This window comes from Balaenoptera physalus, assembly GCF_965194825.1.
Source record: "Balaenoptera physalus genome assembly, chromosome: 9".
NCBI lineage: Eukaryota > Metazoa > Chordata > Mammalia > Artiodactyla > Balaenopteridae > Balaenoptera > Balaenoptera physalus.
The window spans coordinates 72,399,153-72,417,922 of NC_138888.1; the positions used below are offsets into that span (position 1 = coordinate 72,399,153).

General features: G+C 39.6%; 1 protein-coding gene across 1 annotated transcript in view; it reads left to right on the top strand.

Annotated features, from left to right (window-relative positions):
* Positions 1–12,867: 12,867 nt before the first annotated feature.
* Positions 12,868–18,770, top strand: part of CEP162 (centrosomal protein 162) — a 221,251-nt gene continuing 215,348 nt past the window's right edge. Inside the window, exon 1 of the mRNA XM_082473929.1 lies at positions 12,868–12,879. The gene's annotated coding sequence lies outside the window, so the exon portion shown is untranslated. The remainder of the gene's footprint in view (positions 12,880–18,770) is intronic.

An 18,770-nucleotide genomic window follows, 5' to 3' on the forward strand; every position in this document is an offset into this window, starting at 1 on the left:
TCCACATTAGCAGAATAAAAATGTGTTAATCACCCTGACTCAAAGGCTATTTGTGTGTATTAACTATATTAAATGTTTTTCTGTTGTTACAGTTTTTGAGATTAATAAGTCCTCAAGAATTCCTCACACACAATGGAAAGAATCCATTTGCAAATGTAACAAGTCCTGGCAGAGGCATTTCTTCAGGCAATTCCCAAGGAGGGGAATTTGGGACAAGGGGCCAGATTCAGGAGTCTAGTCTGTCTTTTCTGGAGCCACGCACCCCCTTTTTTCCAAAATATCTTCCAGTTGACTTCACAAATGGCTTTTGCAGGCATAATTGGGGTGAAAACCAGCAGCAGTTGGGAGAAAAGACATAAACTGTGTAAGAAAAGAGAAAGTTAAGTTCTTGGAAAATTGGACAGGAAGACTAGTTAAATGGCATTTTTCTGCCCATACGCCAACCCTCTCTTCTAACTGCCACTTTACTTATCTCTCAGGATTTCTTTTTCAGAAACGGTAATGATAATAAAGCGTGTTTAATGAGCAGAGCTATTGTTTACCATGCTCTGTCCTCACCCCTGACGAGAACTTCCTTTGTGTTCTAAAGATGGGGGTATGAGAATTTTCAACTTAAAGATAATACCTGTTAAGGGAACTGTTGTTTACTGATTGACAAATAAATGTACAAATCAGGTGTACTGTCGAAATAAAAGATCATATTAAATAAATGGAAGAAAAAATAGTCTTTTTTTATACTTCATAGTCCAAGTTAACCCAGTTATCTTTTCTTTAATTGTAGAGTATAGCTTACATAGAAAAGAATATTACTGTATGAAACATTTAAAGAATTAATTATTAATTAATAATAGAACACACATGGAACTATCAATTGACTAAGAAATAGAACATTGCTCTACTTTAGAAGCCCTCTACAGCCACTTCTTCATTATATTAACTCCCTTCCCAAAGAAATAGCCTTTATCCTGACTTCTGTGATATTCATTCTCTTGGGTTTTTTAAAAAATATAATTTTACTATCTATGTAAGTATAAACTGAATGATTTTGCATGTTTTTATCCGTCTCCTCCAGGATGGAAATTTTAGAGAGTTCATATACTCCCACCTCTTTCTCCTGGCCAAAAGACTCAAGTTTCCCAGGATCCATGGCCCCTTCCCAAGCAGGCGTCAGTCTCCTTAATTCTAGTTTATTCTATGAGACTCAGGCTGTAAATGACAGAGTGCATGTACATAGCTAATAACCAGTGCATTCTATGGATGCTCCAAAATTGCTAGTCCTGGGTGTAGGCTAATGTGTAGGAAGAGGGGGTGCATAGCTATGCTGTGTGATTTCAAGGCACCAAACCCCTTCATTCTGTTATTTCAACATATGTCTCAAAATCAGGTCAGTGCCTTAATGAGACAATTTGGGGCTTTACTGCTTTGACATAAGGCTGTGTTTTGAAAGCAAATAACCCTGGGATGTGCACCCTAATCTGCTTTATCAGTTATGCATTCTTCATAGTAAAAGAAGGTCTTAGGCTGGTTTCTGGGATCATGTTTTCAGAGAGGACAAGGTGAGGTCATCAGGACCGATAAGATCATTGATGGGACCTCTTGAAGACTTGCATTTGATGACAATAGCCAAGCCAGGTAGAAAAGAGCAGTGCATTGAATATTATGTGCATGTCAGCAGGAGCCCATTGTGTTTAAGCTTTGGATGGTGGTAGTACGCATTTGACTGTGATATACGCTGGCTTCCTGAGGCAGGTGGCACTATATTAAGTTTCCTTCCCAAATTTCTTCTGGAGTTTTGCTGAGAAAGGAAATCTGTACCCCACGGAGAAGTTCAGTGTGTGAAACACCACTGAAAGGAAATAACTGAAAGAAGAGCTTGCTAACACTTTGGACAGCCCAACCCAGCAAACATCACCTACACTAATTAACATCCCAAGAGCTCCTGCAAAAAACAGCACGGTGTTTTTATTAACATGATGTGCTTAGGAACTTTAGAAAGGGATTCTTCCAGCAATACAGTGCTCCTAACACTGCCTAAAGCCTTGGCTTAATTTAGATTTGGAGACAAAAGATTATGTTTAGATCCAGCCCCGTGGCAGAGTGCTCTTGAATCAACAAGGTCACCAGGCTGGAGCTTGATTTATCTTGTAACTTTCCATCAAGTACCACTTTAAACCCTTCTATTAAACTCTACTCCTGCAGATGAGAGCTGGCACAAAGCACAGGCAGAAACGGTGTGTAGGGGTGAAGCACCTTGATTTGCATGGGTGAGCTGATGAAATAATAAATTCAATAAATTCAAACAATGTGTTCCTATTGAAGCCAAATCCAGCTTCTGGCCTCAACAAATTAATTCTCAGAGACAGAGTTTTGGGTGAAGTAGAAAAGAATAGCTTTATTGCTTTGCCAGGCAAAGGGGACCACAGAGGGCTAATGCCCTTAAAATTGTGTCCTGACATGGAGGGAGTAGTGAGAAGTTTTATAGTAATGGTTCAAAGAGGGCATGATCAGCTCATGGACATTCTGATTGGTTGGTGGTAAGAGGGAGTCAACATCCTCAACTTTCTGGTTCCAAGAGGTCTGAGATCTAGTGCTTGTGGGCAGCATACTCTTAATTTCTCCCACCTGGTAGGGGTTTCAGTATCTGCAAAACAGCTCAAAGGTATTGTTATATATATCCCTTGAGGGAGAACCAGACCCCTGCCCCAAGGCTGTACTATTGTTTCTTTTGACTATTCCTCCCTTGTAGCCTCATCCCCTCCCTTCCCTAATTAGCAACTGTTTCAATCTGCTCAGAACTCAGGCAAAGTCACGGAGACTGAATGAAGCCTATTTCCTGTAATTGAGAAATGGGGGACACAGAAAGCCTTTTGTGCCCAGGAGTCCCACAGGGTCCTGCTCAGTATCACTATATCCCAGAGTACTAGAGTTGCTAATAGATAAAACCCAAAGTTTCTGGATTAATTCAGAAAACCCAGGGTCTCTATGAATAGTCTCCAATTGTGCCCTTATCCACCAGTTCCTAACTTTGCACTTTGGAATCACCTGGAGAACTTTGAAAACTACAGATGCTTGTATTCTAACCCCAGGGATTCTGACTTAAATGGTCTATATTGCAGTCCAGGTATTGGAATTTTAAAAGATGCGCCCCGGTGATTTTGATGTAAAGTCAAGACTAGGACCACTGGGCTAGTCAGTCCTGAATTGACCACATTTTATGGTCTGAATCAAGGATAACAGAAGTGGTAGACGCAAGGGTTTGTTCCCAGCACTGTGCATAATGGATTGAACGGTGACCACCCAAGAAGATATGTCCACCTCTTAATCCTTGGAACCTGTGAATGTGACCTTATTTGGAAAAGGGTCTTTGCAGATGTAATTAAGTTAAGGATCTCAAGATGAGATCATCTTGGATTATCTGTGTGGGCCCTACATTAGGACAAGTGTCCTTACAAGTGAAAGGCAGAGGGAGATTTGACATGGAGACAAGGGAACGCCATCTGAAGAAAGAGGCAGAGATTGGAGTTACGTAGCCACAAGCCAAGCAACGCCTGGGCCACCAGAAAAGTCTCTGAGGGAGTGTGACCCTGACCATACTTTCAGACTTCTGGTCTTCAGAACTGTGAGAAAACAATGCTTCCTTCCTTCCTTCCCTCCTTCCTTCCTTCCTTCCTTCCTTCCTTCCTTCCTTCCTTCCTTCCTTCCTTCCTTCCTTCCTTCCTCCCTCCCTCCCTCCCTCCCTCTCTCTCTCTCTTTCTTTCTTTCTTTCTTGCCTCGCCACATGGCTTGTGGAATCTTAGTTCCCCAACCAGGGATTGAACCCGTGCCCTTGTCAGTGAAAGCTCGGAATTCTAACCATTGGACCGCCAGGGAATTCCCAACAATGCTATTATAATTCACCCAGTTGGGTGCCATAACATGTTATGGCAGCCCTGGAAAATTAATACACAGTTCAATTGTTTTACTCACATTATCTCATTTCATTCTCACAAAAATCCCTACAAGTGAGGTATTATTGTCCCCATTTTAGAGATGAAGAAACTGAGAAAGACCGAACAGCCTGCCCCAGATGCAGAGCTACCAGTGGTGCAACAAGCATTTAAACTTGACCAGAGTCATGCTTGGTGGGATAAAACTCAGAACATGAGACTTCCAGAATGTTGTTGGCCACTGTGACTTGGACCCAGTGAGTCCAAACATACCCTGGTTCCAGCTCCATCTCTCACCCCAAAGGACAATATGCTTCATTTTTTTAAAATTTAGACACATTTTGTGTGAATGATTCTTCTCTGTTCATACACATTAAAATATGCAGTTGGAATTAGATACCTGGGAGGAAGGATATTGAAATGCATTTATATTATTGCTGCTATGAAGGTTTTCCAGGCCTTGGGAAGCTCACACAACTATGCATGTTTAATGGTCTTTAAAATCACTAAATCTACGCTAGGTGTCTTAAAACTTGAATTGTTTTTCCAATTCAGTTACTAAGATCTGGGACCTAGTGGAGATTACTCAACTCTTCTGTATCTCAGTGTTCTCATCTGTAAAACAGCATGGAAACTCTGCCAACCTCTCAAGGTTTTGTGTGTGAAAACGCTTTGAAAATGATAAAGCTCTCTACAGATTTATGTTGTGACTGTGTTTGCCATGATACTTCTGAAAGCCATACAGGCTCTGTGATTTAACTATGGAGAATGGAGAAATCAAATGTCTTTTTTAAATTAAGAACTGGGTGTTGAAATAGTAAAGAACACTTTGCAATCTGCAGAGTCATTAAGTCTTTATAAGGCTCAGATCTCTAGAGAGACTCATACAGTTGCCTTAATATGATTAACAATAAAAATAAACTTGTTTGAAAAGAAATTGTCATGATTCTGGTGGTTTGTGTAGGAAATTTATTTTTATTGTTTTTCTTTCTTCAATACCCCAAATTATTCTTCATTCTCATCTATTTTGAACTTAAAGCCAACAAATATGTTGAATTCTTAGATAAATTAAATGGAATGCTTTTTCCTTACATACAGAAGACAGAGAAATGGATCTTTAAAATTTTAATAGTACCCACTGTAATCATAAAGATCAATAGACAACACATAATTTTATAGAAAACTAATTATAATTTTGTCAAATTTTCACATAATTTAGTTAAGAAGAGATGGTAGTACATAATTTTATTAATAAAGTTACTGTCTAAAATAGGATTGGCTTAATATGCTATTGCTTTAAATGAAGATCGTTTTAATTGGAGGTAACATAACATCTATACTTCTATACAATGGAGATCCAACCTCCCATTAGAACTACCTAACATGCTATTTAATAGTGTGAGAAAGGAGGGGATGGAAGTAAGATCTATGAACATATGTAGCAGCTCACATTTCTTTCTGACCCCTTTGAAGCACCTGCATGGACTTAAAACTAGAAATAATCTCCCACATTTTGACCATTTAAAAATTTAAAAATAAGCATCACTGTAAAACAACTGTTTTTGTTTGTTTCAAATGACATTTTCATTTGTGTGCAATTCATTTCTTTATCAGATGTAGCCCATATTATACAATTTGATGATATTTTGTCATAATAAGATTATAAGAAAAAAAGATTTTTCTTGTCAAGTGAGAACAAATGCAATAACTTCTTAGGCTTAATTTGATGTAGCAAAATGGAAACTCTATAGTCACTTTCTCAAGAAACATATTTTTTTCCCTTATGCAATCACTCTACTTGTGCAACATCAGACCTCAGTTCTCTATAGAGTAATCCTTCTTTGGGAAATACCCAAATATTTGGTAATCTGAAATCCCTGGAGTTCAGTATCTTCAACCTTCATTACATACAGGGACTTTTTTCAGAAAGTTATCACAACACAGTAGAAAATAAATAAAAAAGAATAAGTTCAGAAACAAACACCGATCACAGTATTACGAAATAAATACACTGATTTTTCTATTTAGTTTTAGCCAATAAAAACACGGGAGAACATGATGATGGGAATGGATCAGAACCTATTCTTTTCTTAGATAACGCTAGGATTGCTAAATAGAAATTCTCAGATCCCTGAAGCGATCTAGGTTTTATCACTCCCTGATTCCCATCCAGGAAGTTACAAAACTACTTCTCTCGTTGTTTTACGAAATACACTATTTGGAAGTCTGAAAGGTTCTGTTATTTAATAATCAATGTTTTAGTTAGCTGTGAAATTGCCTGCTTGCATTTTTGAGGTCTGGCTGGATGGTGGATGAAGCGTGAGCTGTGAACCACGGGGTGAAAAAATTTCATGGTCACGTTTCAGCCTCCTTCATGTGGCACAGGCATTAATTTATGAAACCATATTTTACTTAAAATCAGGAAAAAAAATCCAAATTTTATGAGAGAATAAATTTGCCTTTGGATAATACTCTCTTTCCTGTGATCTGCCTAGGATTTGCTCTCTGGCGTCTTCTCTTTTAGCTGGTTTAAAACTTCAAAGCCCCGCAGTCCTGCTGCAGAATCCCGCGGTCCCCTATGCGGGGCTACCGCACACCTCCACCACCTCCAGAGCTTTCTCTTCTGCAGATCGTTGGTCCACGTGCCCCCAGGCATCTTTCAACAGTAGTATCAGATTTGCTTGTAGTTCTGAGTTAAATGTTTTCATGGTCTGTCACCTTGATTTTATTAAAGGTGTTGGGACTAAAGCATTAAGCAAGGGTAAAAAAAATTCATATAAAGGTTCTTAAATGTTTGGAATTTATATAATTACCAATCTTTCTCAGCCTTGTATCAATCGTTTTCACATGGGGTGTATCTATAATTAATCAAAAGTTAAATAAGACACCACAGATGTTTTCAAGTAGGTAGCATTTCATTTTTGTGCCTATAAGACTTAGATCTTTAGGCAAGGCAGCAAGATTTGGGATACTTTCAGTCATTTTAGGTGGAGCTTTGCCTCCCATGCTCTGGTTAAGATCAAGAGTTTTCAGGATATATAATCTGAGTATAGAAAGTCCTTCCAGTTGACTCCAGCCCTGGTTTCACAATCTCTTTAAAAGATTCTATTTCCAGAAAACAGAACTAGAAACTGATTTTATTAAATTTGTATTGACTTTCCAGGCTTTTGCAATAGAGAGGTCTTGCTTTAGTCTTACTTTAGCGCTCTGTTCTTTTAAACGATGTGCACATATATTTCTTTAAAAAAAAAAGAAACTGCCCTATACTTCAATTTTTTTAAAAAAACTTCTCTAATACACACTACTATATATAAAATAAACAACAAGGACCTACTGTATGGCACAGGGAACTATATTCAATTTCTTGTAATAAACTATAATGGAAAAGAATCTGAAGAAAAAATATGTATAACTGTATCACTTTGCTGTACAGCAGAAATTAACACAACATTGTAAATCAACTATACTTCAATTAAAAAAAAATAATTAAAAAACCTGGTCTAAAATAAAAAATTTTAAGATGAAAATGCAAGTTTTGCACAGATATATACAACCCTGTGGAATTTCAGAGCATAAATGTACCTCTCTATTTGCACACTGCCCCTGCTTCCCGCCTCCCTTTATTTTTTCTTAAAGGAAACATCCCTTGAAAACTGACCTGCTTGGAAGAAATATAAACTTTTTAACAACACAGATTCTGAGTCGCTGAGCTAAGTGCAAAATTTAATTAAGTGGCAGGAGCCATCCAGTCCCCACGTGAAGCGCTCCAGGCTGCTGATAGGTGGGCGAAACAAAACAAGTGTATGTTGCAGGACCCCTGTGCAATGCGGCTGAGTTGTGTGTGGTCCGGGTGGACATTTTTGTCATCCTGTTTGGGAACCAATTCAGGATCTGTTTCTGTTGGCACTTTCCTCCTGTTGTGAATGTATTAGTACATTTCTCAAAGTCTCGGCAGACCCAAAAAGCTGGTAATTTAAGCCCCGCGGCTATGACAGACAGTTCTTCTCCATCAGTTCATGCATGGGTGATAGGATTTCTCAGAAAGGAGGAGAGGATGTCTCGAAGCAGAAGAAAGTACTGGCCCAGTGCTATACAGGAGGACCTTGTTTATCCATCCTATATATAAGAGTTTGCATCTGCTATTCCCAAACTCCTAGTCCTTTAATCAGCTATACTTCAATTAAAAAAGAAAAAAAAAAAAGAGTACTGACCCAGCTTTAGCCGAGGGTTCTTATCAGCCTTTTAGTTTTTACCATAAATGTTCAAGAATGCTTTATCTCTGGTCTGGAAAAGTTATGAGAAAACCATGCCTTGTGCTCGGGTCCGTCAGCTGATTTCTGAGCCACAGCTTGAAAAATGAGACGAGTTCTCCATAGGCCATAAAACTTCAGATCATTGTGAAAGTCGTATTTACGCCTACCCTGATGAACTGGTTTTTGCTCTCTTCATTCTGTGTTCTTTGCTAGAGCCATTTGAAGATTTCATCACCACCCTATCGTACGGAGTGCACTAATGTGCAGTTATGTGGAAAGATTCACTTTCATTAAACTCACATTTGTGCATAACTGTTTTCCTCAGCAGTAAGGAGAAGAAAAGACAAACTATGCAGCTATTCAGCTGTTTACAAACAGATGCCTAATGTATTTAAAAATCAAAATTTATTTTAAATGCACTAAAGTTTCCTTCTATATCCTACAGACCCCCAAAATCCTGGGATCAAGTGAATGCCGACTATTCCATCTTGCGATGTTTTTGTAGATTTTTTAATGTGTGAATGTTGAATTATTTTGTGCACAATGATTTATACATGTAGAGGCATAATTCTTTGTGTTTCCAAGAGCGAACAGCAGCAGTGAAAAGATACCATGTGGGGAGATTTTTTTTATTTTTCCAAAATGCCTAAGTAAAGGCAGCATGGAACATTCAGGTGTCAGTCCTGGGGGTTCTCTGTATGTTCATTTATGTGAAATTTCGCACTCATTGAAATTAACTATCCACCTGACACCATAAAACGGTACAACCACGACATAAGCCATTCACACCGGCCACATCTGCAAATATTTCTTTCCTCTGAATTTTAGTCCCATTAATGAAGATGTGATTGCTTCTCCGTGACCTTTAGCACACTCCAAATCCTAGGAGACAAGCTGCTTCTCTTCCTGACCTGACTGAGCCACAGATGTTCCCGTTCACACTGAGTATCTCTTATCTCACCAGTTAAGGGAAAGTTGCCCCCTCCTCCAGATTCAGGATTGAAAATGAAGCGTAAATCTTACGGGCTAATAAGCACGGCAGTTACTTCAATAAAATGTTACTTAAAAGTCAATAGGCTGCACATGTTAAAGACATTAGAGCTGTTAACAGACCGTTGTAAAGTAAGCAGAATCTTTAATAACCTGCAGGCAACATTGAACCATTCCATTTTCATCTCAGGGCAGGCTTAGCTCTGGCACTGAGGTACCACATTTGTGGTACTGAAGCTCTCTTGCACTCTCAGAATTAACAATCCAATGAGGCTGGATCCAGGACGAAAATCCCAGGCCTCCGGGAAAGCTTAAAATCTGGAGAGTCTTGCCTTTCCCCCATTGTGAGCGAGAAGACAGTCAAACAGCTCGATGCTCAGATCACAACCAGTGTCTCTAATGCCAAGAAGCAAGAGACGCAGATCTGAAGGAAGTGAGACCCCGTTAACTAGGGCCAGCTGTGGTCTTCACTGGACCAAACCCAAGGGACACCCTTGGAGGGCACTCCAGAAACCCAACTGCAGGGTCAGAGAAGGCTAATATTGGGAAGCATATGACAAGAGCAAAAGAACAATTAGACAAAATTAGCTCCTAAGCATGTATGCCACTTTTCTCCTTAAGGAAAACAAGGCGCTTGTTCTTTTGTGTAAGGAACCTTCTCTCATGCTCTCTTAAATGGCAGCTACTTTGAAAGACACCTAATCCCACAGATAGAGAACAAATAAAACGTAAGGGTTGAACATCTTATTCCTTAGAGAGCATTCCTGACTGCCTTTCTGATGTTTCTGGGCTCTCCTTCATTTACAGAGTGTCATTTTCTAGATGGAGAAAAAGGCAATGAAGAGAAACAGATTTTCTTTCTAGTTCAAGTAACTTTTAAAAGTGACAAACTAAAAAATTTAAAGTCAGTTATTAAAAGAATGAGAACCGATTAGAAATTCTATTCATAAATTTAACCTAAGTGATAACTTTTTCCTTATGGCAATTCATTTTGTATCCTGATCATCATTTCCATTCGGAGATGGAATTTCTAGATCTTCCAAATTGTGAACTGAAAGCAAGTTATCTCAGTCTAATGTCGAAAAAGCCGTGTTACTAAGGGTACTACTAATCATTTGGATTGGGGAGAAAAGGGATAAATCAGAGACTGGGACAAAACTGAGGATTATTATCAAAAGAGCATGACAGGGCTTTCCTGGTGGCGCAGTGGTTGGGAGTCTGCCTGCCGGTGCGGGGGACACGGGTTCGGGCCCTGGTCTGGGAGGATCCCGCATGCCGCGGAGCAGCTAGACCTGTGAGCCACAGTTACTGAGCCTGCGCATCTGCAGCCTGTGCTCCGCAGCGGGAGGGGCCGCGGTGGTGGGAGGCCCGCGCACCGCGATGAGGAGTGGCCCCCACTTGCCGCGGCTGGGGAGAGCCCTCGCGCAGAAACGAAGACCCAGCAAGGCAATCAATCAATCAATCAATCAATCAATCAATCAATCAATCAATAAAAGGAGCATGACAACTTTACAGAAATGTTTTACATTTGTAAGTTCTGATAATCTCATCATCCAAATCATCTATATTCTTGCTTTACATATTCTATTTCAGGCTTCATCCATAGGCATACAAATTAACTGAATCATAATAAACCTAACATTTTGCACTGTATTTTTTTCACTTAACATTTTATCAAAACTATTTTTTCGTATTTCTCTATTACCTTTATCATGATCACTTAAAATAGTCCACTGAATTGAAGTATCCTAAATTTAGCCATTCTTTAATTGTGGCATTTAGGTTTCACATCAATTTTTGTGATATCTGAAGTACTTATTCTGAGATCAGTTTTTCTGATGGTTAATGACAAAAGGTTGAGCTAAATGGATGCAAAAGAGTATGTCTGAAATAGCCTCCGGATAGGTCCTGCAAAACCACTGACGAGTTCTGAGAAGAGAGGCAAGGGAGGCAGAAGATGGTTGGATACGATAATTAAGAAGAGATATAGCAAGTAATGATGAGGCAATATGGTAGAAAGGGAGCATAGAGCATAAAAGATGAGGATATTCCCATGGTCCCCCAAAGGTAGGATCGGGGGGAAGGAAGAGAAATCAGCAACAACAACAAAACAAGAATAAGCAAAGAATCTTGGCATCCACCCAGGGAACAGAGCCAGATACAGCAGTGAGAGATGAGGCGTTCCCTGGAAATTTCACAAGGACCAACTCCATGCAACGGCTGGGAGAGGCTCCAGCAAGCGTTTGGGGAGGGAGTTGGATGAGAGAAAGAAGTGAAGGCCAGCTCTCCCTGTGAGCATTTAAGTATTTATTTAGTTGTCTAAAGCCTTTGGTCTCAGTTCCTGAGTAAGTACAACTAGTTAGTTCCGCTTCTACCTTTGACAGAGAGGGTGGCCGGGAGTAACCTCTTTCCTATTTAGTTTCTCCACAACTATCTCATGAGGGTAACAGCTTGGACCACTCCCTTGGTCTACTGTGAGGGGCTAATGAGTGGCTATAAAGATGGTGTAAAAGATTTAACACCTCTCTTGAGAAAGAAAATCCTAATTGTCCACCTGAAACTGTCTCCTACTCCAATTATTTCCAGTTTAGGAGATTCACCCGGTGGGTTCCACCAAAGCAAGCGCATGCCAAGGATGGGCTTAGACAGGTGAGGGAGTGAAACTACCCCCCTCAACAAAATCATAAGGCCCTTTGGAGGAATTACTGCCTGCAACAGACCAACCAACCTGCCCTTGTGCTTTGCAGGTAATCTTTTCAGAAAAGAGGTTTCTTTTTGCCCAGTTTGCCTGGTAAGAACATTTAGGGAATAATGAGTAGCTACTGAAGCTAACCAGGGACGTTTTTCCACCCAGGGAATTTTCCTTACGTTCAACATTTGGAAATTTTAGCTAAAGATAATTGCAGGTAAGCGTTCACCAACAGATGTATTCATTTTCCATTGTAGTTTCTTAAATGGGTACTTGTACACAAAAGACCTTCTTCCTGTATATTTTCAGTTCTCCAGGGTACAATTACATGAAATTATTCAGCAGCGGCGTTTGCTTTGTATCACTTAACTGGGTAAGGACACAGAGAAAGCTGCTCCCTATGGCACAGAAAGCTGCAAATCTTTTTTACCTAAATGTTTAACAGCCACATTCATCACAGTCTAATAACAAGGCCTCCCACAGACAACATACTTCACTTGTTTTCACCCTCCTGTTAAAAGAGTTTACCAGAAAGACCAACGCAGGTCTTGATGTTGATTTGATATTCCAACTAACTGTGCATTGGCTAAAATGGACTGGTCTAACACAAATTGGTTTTTCTTACCATTTGCAACTTTCCAATACCAGCTACAATTTAAACGTTCTTCCATAATGTTTACATTTTTGAGTAGCAACATCTTAAGTAAGCTACAATAAATTTTAAAACTGTAACACATCTTACACTTGAAAAGCATTTTACTAGTTATAAAGCACACTGATGTGTTGTACATTATTTCATTGGTTCCTTAGAATAACCCCACAGATATTATTCTTAGTTTAATAAGACCAGAAAATGTCTTATTTGCTTCTGGTCTCTGAAACCAGTAAGCAAAGTTGGGGAAAGAATTTATTCCTTTAACCTTCAAATCCCTGCTGGTGGTTCTTGTTTACTTATTTGTATTTTGTTTTTGTTTTCTTTTTCAGTTTGAGTTGACTAAACACTATGTACCAGAAGCAAAGCCCTTTACATATATCATCACATTTAAGCATGAGACAAGTGAAGAATTTGATTGGAATTTATAGAAGTCCTTTAGTTATTTCCCTCCAGAAAATAGCAAATGTGATTTTCTATATGGATGACACATGAGGGTAACAATAATACCCCCATCTCCACAAAGATTTTGGTTATGAAGGAGGGAGGTCTAGTTGCCTTCTGAGAGTTAAACTGTAAAACAAAAGAATAACAGAAGAGCTTAGCAATATTAAAAAACAAAGCAAAACAAAAAAACGACTTTAAGGAGGACAGACTGCCTTCCAGACCAGAGCCAGAGCAAGACTGTTACTGAGTCCAAGCTCGTACTGCTCGTACTGCACGACAGGCCAACAAATCAAGAGACAAGGTGTTGGGGCCAGGAATAGCAACTTTATTCCGGAAGCCAGAAGACCAAGAAGATGGTGGACTAGTGTCCCAAAGAACCATCTTAGAATTCAGGTTTCTTTTATACTAAAAGGGGAGGGGGTGTGGCTGGTAGTTGCAAACTTTTTGGTCCTGGCCAGACCCCAGAGAGGCTATAGGCAATGTACTTTTACAAAAGGTGCAAAGCCAGTATGACAAAGCACAGGCAACAGAGCACAAAGGTTAGAGCCAAGGGAATAGATCCAATATGGAATCAGATTTGTTTTTCTCTGTTACAAGACCTCATTGCAAAGACTTACGTGCATACATTTTAAAAAGGAGGGTCAACAAAGACATTGGTCAGCCATTGAAGCTCAGCAGACGAGACTTACAGAGGCGCACATTCAGGGGTGCTCCAGGATGGGACTTAGTCAGTCTCAAGACTAAGTTACTCTTTGAGGCAGTCATGGTTCCTTGCTACCAAACATTTGAATTACAAACCAACCCCATGCCTTCTGATTCCATGGATTCCAAGACCTTTTCATGAAGACATGGCTTCCCTCCCAGATGCTGTCAGGAAAGAACTCACTAACAGAGCTGCTAGCGGTGCTTATAGATCTCGTAAAATAAAGTTAGTGCTGTACTTACCCACCCACCCCTGTAGGGTCTGTGAATTTGAGTATGCTCCTGAAAGGAGACTCACTAGCAATTTTCTAGGCCTGCAAACTTGAGGACTACAATCTGGACTGTGATAAAGTCACTAAGGGAAATGTCAGCACTGTGCTTTCCCAAGGTGCCTTTTTGGTTTTTTGAAATTTCAACGTGATAAAAATATTTTTTAATCCATGAGAGCCTTACCTACTTCCGTATAAGACTAAAGGTCATACTAGGCCATTACAAGAAATTTCAGATGCTTTCAACTATCTCAACTATCTTTTTGAAAAACCCTTCCAGAAATAAGAATAAAACCTTATTTTATTTAAAGATGAGGAAAGGGAATCCCAGAGAGATTAAATGATTTACTCAATGCCATTCAATTAATGTGTCAGAGTCAGAAGTAGACTTCATATCTCCTCCCTATGCAAGACATTCATATTCTCCAAGGAAATACTAGTTGCTTTAAGTATTTTCTAACATGGATTTATTTCAGTTAAGTATTTGCATTTCCCTTGCATCTGCCTGTCATTTAAAGCATAATCAGCAGGACTTCCCTGGCAGTCCAGTGGTTAAGACTCTGAGCTCCCAATGCAGGGGGCATGGGTTTGATCCCTGGTCGAGGAACTAAGGTCCTGCATGATGCATGGTGTGGCCAAAAAAAAAAGAAAAAATTAAAGAATAATCATCATCTACCCTACTTTACTCTTTTCCTTCCCACTTCTCCATTTTTCTTAAATCCCTTCATCCCTCCCCTGAAATCCCAACTTTAAGTGAAAAGAGACCCATGCTGTAGAAATACTCAGAGCCTTTATTTTTTCACTAATAAAAAAATTATTGAGATATTTTACATTATTTTGCTCATACCAGGTCTTTGAAATCTGGTGCATGTTGCACCCTGACAGCACATCTCTACTCGGATGTCAAGTGTTGAGTAGCCACATGAGGCTAGCGGCCAAGTATTGGACAGTGCAGGTGTGGAAGACTGGCTGTGGGTGCCGGAGTGGAGGCAGGAAGGCCAATGGAGACTCCTGTCCAGGGCAGAGTTGTGGTGAGCTCTGGGCTCCCTCCTCAGATGTCAGTTCAGGTGGGACACACAGAAGGGACTCAGAATAACCGGTCCCAGCTTGCACAGAAGGCAGGACTGGGAGTGTCCAGTGAGCAAGTCACAGAGCAGCAGAAATACCCAGAACCTTTCATATGGTCATGTTAGTTATAAATCCACAAGGAGGATATAGGATGCCTTATCCTCAAGCTCATTTGACAAAGCATCTCATTATACTGTGAACACATTTTTCAGAAATGCTGCATCCGAATGTCATACTGCATGTGCTTTTTTCTTTTGACATTAGATACTCTTAGCCTCAGGAAGCACATGAGGTGGGAGCAATGGAGAGAGTTGAAAGATAACAAGAGTGGTGAGTGGAGAAAGTTAGCAGAGTCATTTAACACGCCTGCCTGTAAAACCAACCAACTCAAGTGCTATAGTATTTCTTCACACAGGTCCAGAGAGGATTCATTAATTAGTGTTTGAAAAACAGATCATTGGGGAAGGTACCATGTGAATGTGGTAATCATCAGCACCACTCACAATCACGTCAATAACATGTGGTGATGGCATGTTGACTCTGATTATGAACAGTTGTTGGTGTTGATAAAGCTGTGAACTTTGAATCATTAAATGTGCTTGCTTTGTGGTTTTGAAACCCCAAGGCAGATGTTATGTAGTAGAGTTAAGTTATATCTTGAATATGTGCCTGGAGTCCAAAGCTAAGAAAGAAAACCATCAAAGAGCCCAGAGCACATGACAAACAGGCTTTGACAAAGCATCTCCCAGGAGAGCCGCCACGGAGAAGTGATGTGATAGGTTAGTTCCATTGTCCTATTTCTCTTTCCTGTTAAAGAGTATTCTGCCAGCTCAGCTTGCTGTACATGGAAGTTCACAGTGCACTGTCAACCTTAATACATTTTCCATTAACTTTTATTCATTCTAAACACAAAGCACCAGGAAAAAAATCTTGATGATCAAATACATTCCCAAATGACTCTTCACTCCTTAAAATGGATAGAGCAATTTGAGAATAATTTTTGAAAATGGATAATCTTCTGAAAAGTCCCTGTGAGATGTTGCCTGCCCACTCCCACTTGCCAACTATATCATCCTACAGAAGACTTATTTTTCATGCCAAAAAAGGGGGAGCAAGTAGGGGAGAGAACCAAAGCACAGAAATGTAACTATCAGCCATTGAAATGAGGTATTTGGCTGGTTGAAAGAGAAAGACCAGCTATATTGCCTTGACCTCTAACTTCTATTTGTCCTTTGGCTATTAACCTAATTTTGGTTCACTCCTTGGCTTTTCCAACTACTACCTGAATTGCCCCCAAATTAGGTTTTCATCGGTTTCCACACCCTGAAAACCCGTGTGTTCAATTTCTTCTGGACCATTCACCTAAACTTTGATACTGGATTTTACTGTAACACCCTCCTAACAGACACTTACATGGACAGGAATATTCTAGCAGGACATGCCCCAATTTAGAGCACCCAGTTTTGCCTTGGCCTTCTTGGTTCTGCTGCCCACTGTGTTTTAGCAAACCACTCCTAACTGCACTCCAGACCTACTAAAAATGATTTCTGAGCTTTCCTCCACGCACTTGAAAAAACAGTGGCTAAAACATGTGGCTGAGAATATAGGAGGTAGTATTCTCAATATATTTGTGGGGAAGAGAAACAGTTGTAATAACACACTGCAACATAAAAGTCCTTTATAATGAACATGTTGAAGGTTTCTGTGAATCCTCAATTGTTTTTTCGACTTTCACATGATCATAGAAGGTGCATTCTCATTGTAAGAGAGATGAGCACCCATGGCGTCAGCAGTCTTTGAAAAATTGATCACTTTTGTGTCCCAGCAAGAAGGGCACTTTGCAAATGGTGCTGCCTATAAACTGTGGGAAAAACCATTTAGGGAATAAGAGTGGCAATCCCTGGGGACAAGATGGCTATCTCTGGTTGCTATGCTCCTTGCTCCTGTTTTAGCCCCTTATGTCACCTTCTAAAAATGGCTTAGTGGAAATGAGGGTGGGTGAGGTTAAGGGAGAAGACGGGGTATGGAGTGGACGCTTGTTGATAACTGACTTCAGTAGTTTTCAAACCAAAAAGCCACCCTGAACATCCCACAAAACGCAAAATGTCCTCCCATTAAAACAGTAAGCTTTATTGAGAGTGTTATAAGAGATCTCTCCACTCTTCCCCATTTTTTATTATTGCTAGGTATAGTTTGGTATATGCATAACAATGTCTGCAAAGATCCCAACCAAATTATGGAAGGTGTTTCTGAAGTCTCTAATGATGTCTACATGAAAGCCTCATATATTCATAATGCATGTGGCATGATTTGTGTCTAGATAGAAGGGTCTGTCCTCTTTGTGCTTAATGCATTCATTTGTCTGCCTATTTAAGCAAATAATTTTAACTACACTCAACTTTTTAAAAGAATTTAGACTTAGTTATTTGAATATAAGTTAATGTGCTTTAGAGTAAGATAGTAGTCCATTCAAGGGATGTGGAAGTGTTTGCACCAGCACAGTTGTGCTTTCAGAGTTTCACCTGTTTTTGCTTTTTGTTATTTTTCTTTGTCAACACTTGCTGTCAGTCTTTTTTTATGCTGTCAGTTTAGATTGTAACGGCCTCCTCCCCAACCTCATCCTTTATTGCGAGACCTAATATGTTGTGGGTTGGGAAACCTCTCTGTTTTGTCAGAGTTATTTGGAAGATAAAATCAATGGATTCTCTTTAGGATAAGCATGACATATTCATGTTTATTTTATGGACTCTGGGGTTCTTATCACTGCTTTTCAACAGCTTTTGGGCAGGGAGCTGAGTTCCTAGTTCTCAGCTGAGTTTTGGGTAGATGAATTTATCATAAGATGAGTTCTGATTGGTAAATTGTTCATCCAGTACAGTCCTAATATATTCTTTAAAACTTGTCATTTTACCATTTCTCTCTTCCATAGCCCTATGATATAAAATACTCAGTGAGGGAGAATTTAAAATTTTTATAGTTTAGAAATTCCCTTTTCACTCTTGTTGGTCTCAGTTTCCATTTTCTCTTTTTCTCTCCTTTCATGTTTTGCCCTGCCATTTCCCACTGTACTTCTGTGTGTGTGTGTGTGTGTGTGTGTGTGTGTGTGTGTGTGTTTGTATGTGTGGGTATCAGGAGGCTTAATTAGGGGGATCTAAAAATATGGGATTCAAAAGAAATTGGTATGTTTTTAGGTAGTGAATCTGCTTCTACATTTTTTCCTGATCTCAATTTATACCTCCTCATCATGCTTTGTCCTCTAATCTTCTTGATTTTTCTTCCTGGCATTTACCACCTGATGTATTATATATGTATTTGTTTTGTTTACTGCTATAGGCTCAACATCTAGAAATATATCTAGCATATTGCTTTTTTTTTTTTTTTACAGTGAGGCCCTCAGATTCCTGAAGTCACTTTTAAGATGAGTCGTCATGCTCTGCTTTAGAGAAGTTCAGAACATGCTTTTAATATCCATTCTTTCATTGGTGTTTGGGTTACTTGTAAGATTTCTATATAAATAAGATATAGTGCTTACCATGTATATAAGCTCTTTATAAGTATTTACCTATTTAATCCTCACAACATCTCTCTAAGCAGGAGCTTTTATTATCCCCAGTTTATAGATGAAGAAAATGTAGCACCAAAGATGTCAAGTATCTTGCCCAAGGTCACACTCCTCTTACATGGCAGAGGCAGGAACTGAACGGACAGTCTGTTTTCAGTGTCCTTGCACTTAATCACTAAGCAACACAGCCTAAAACTTCTTGCTGGACTGCA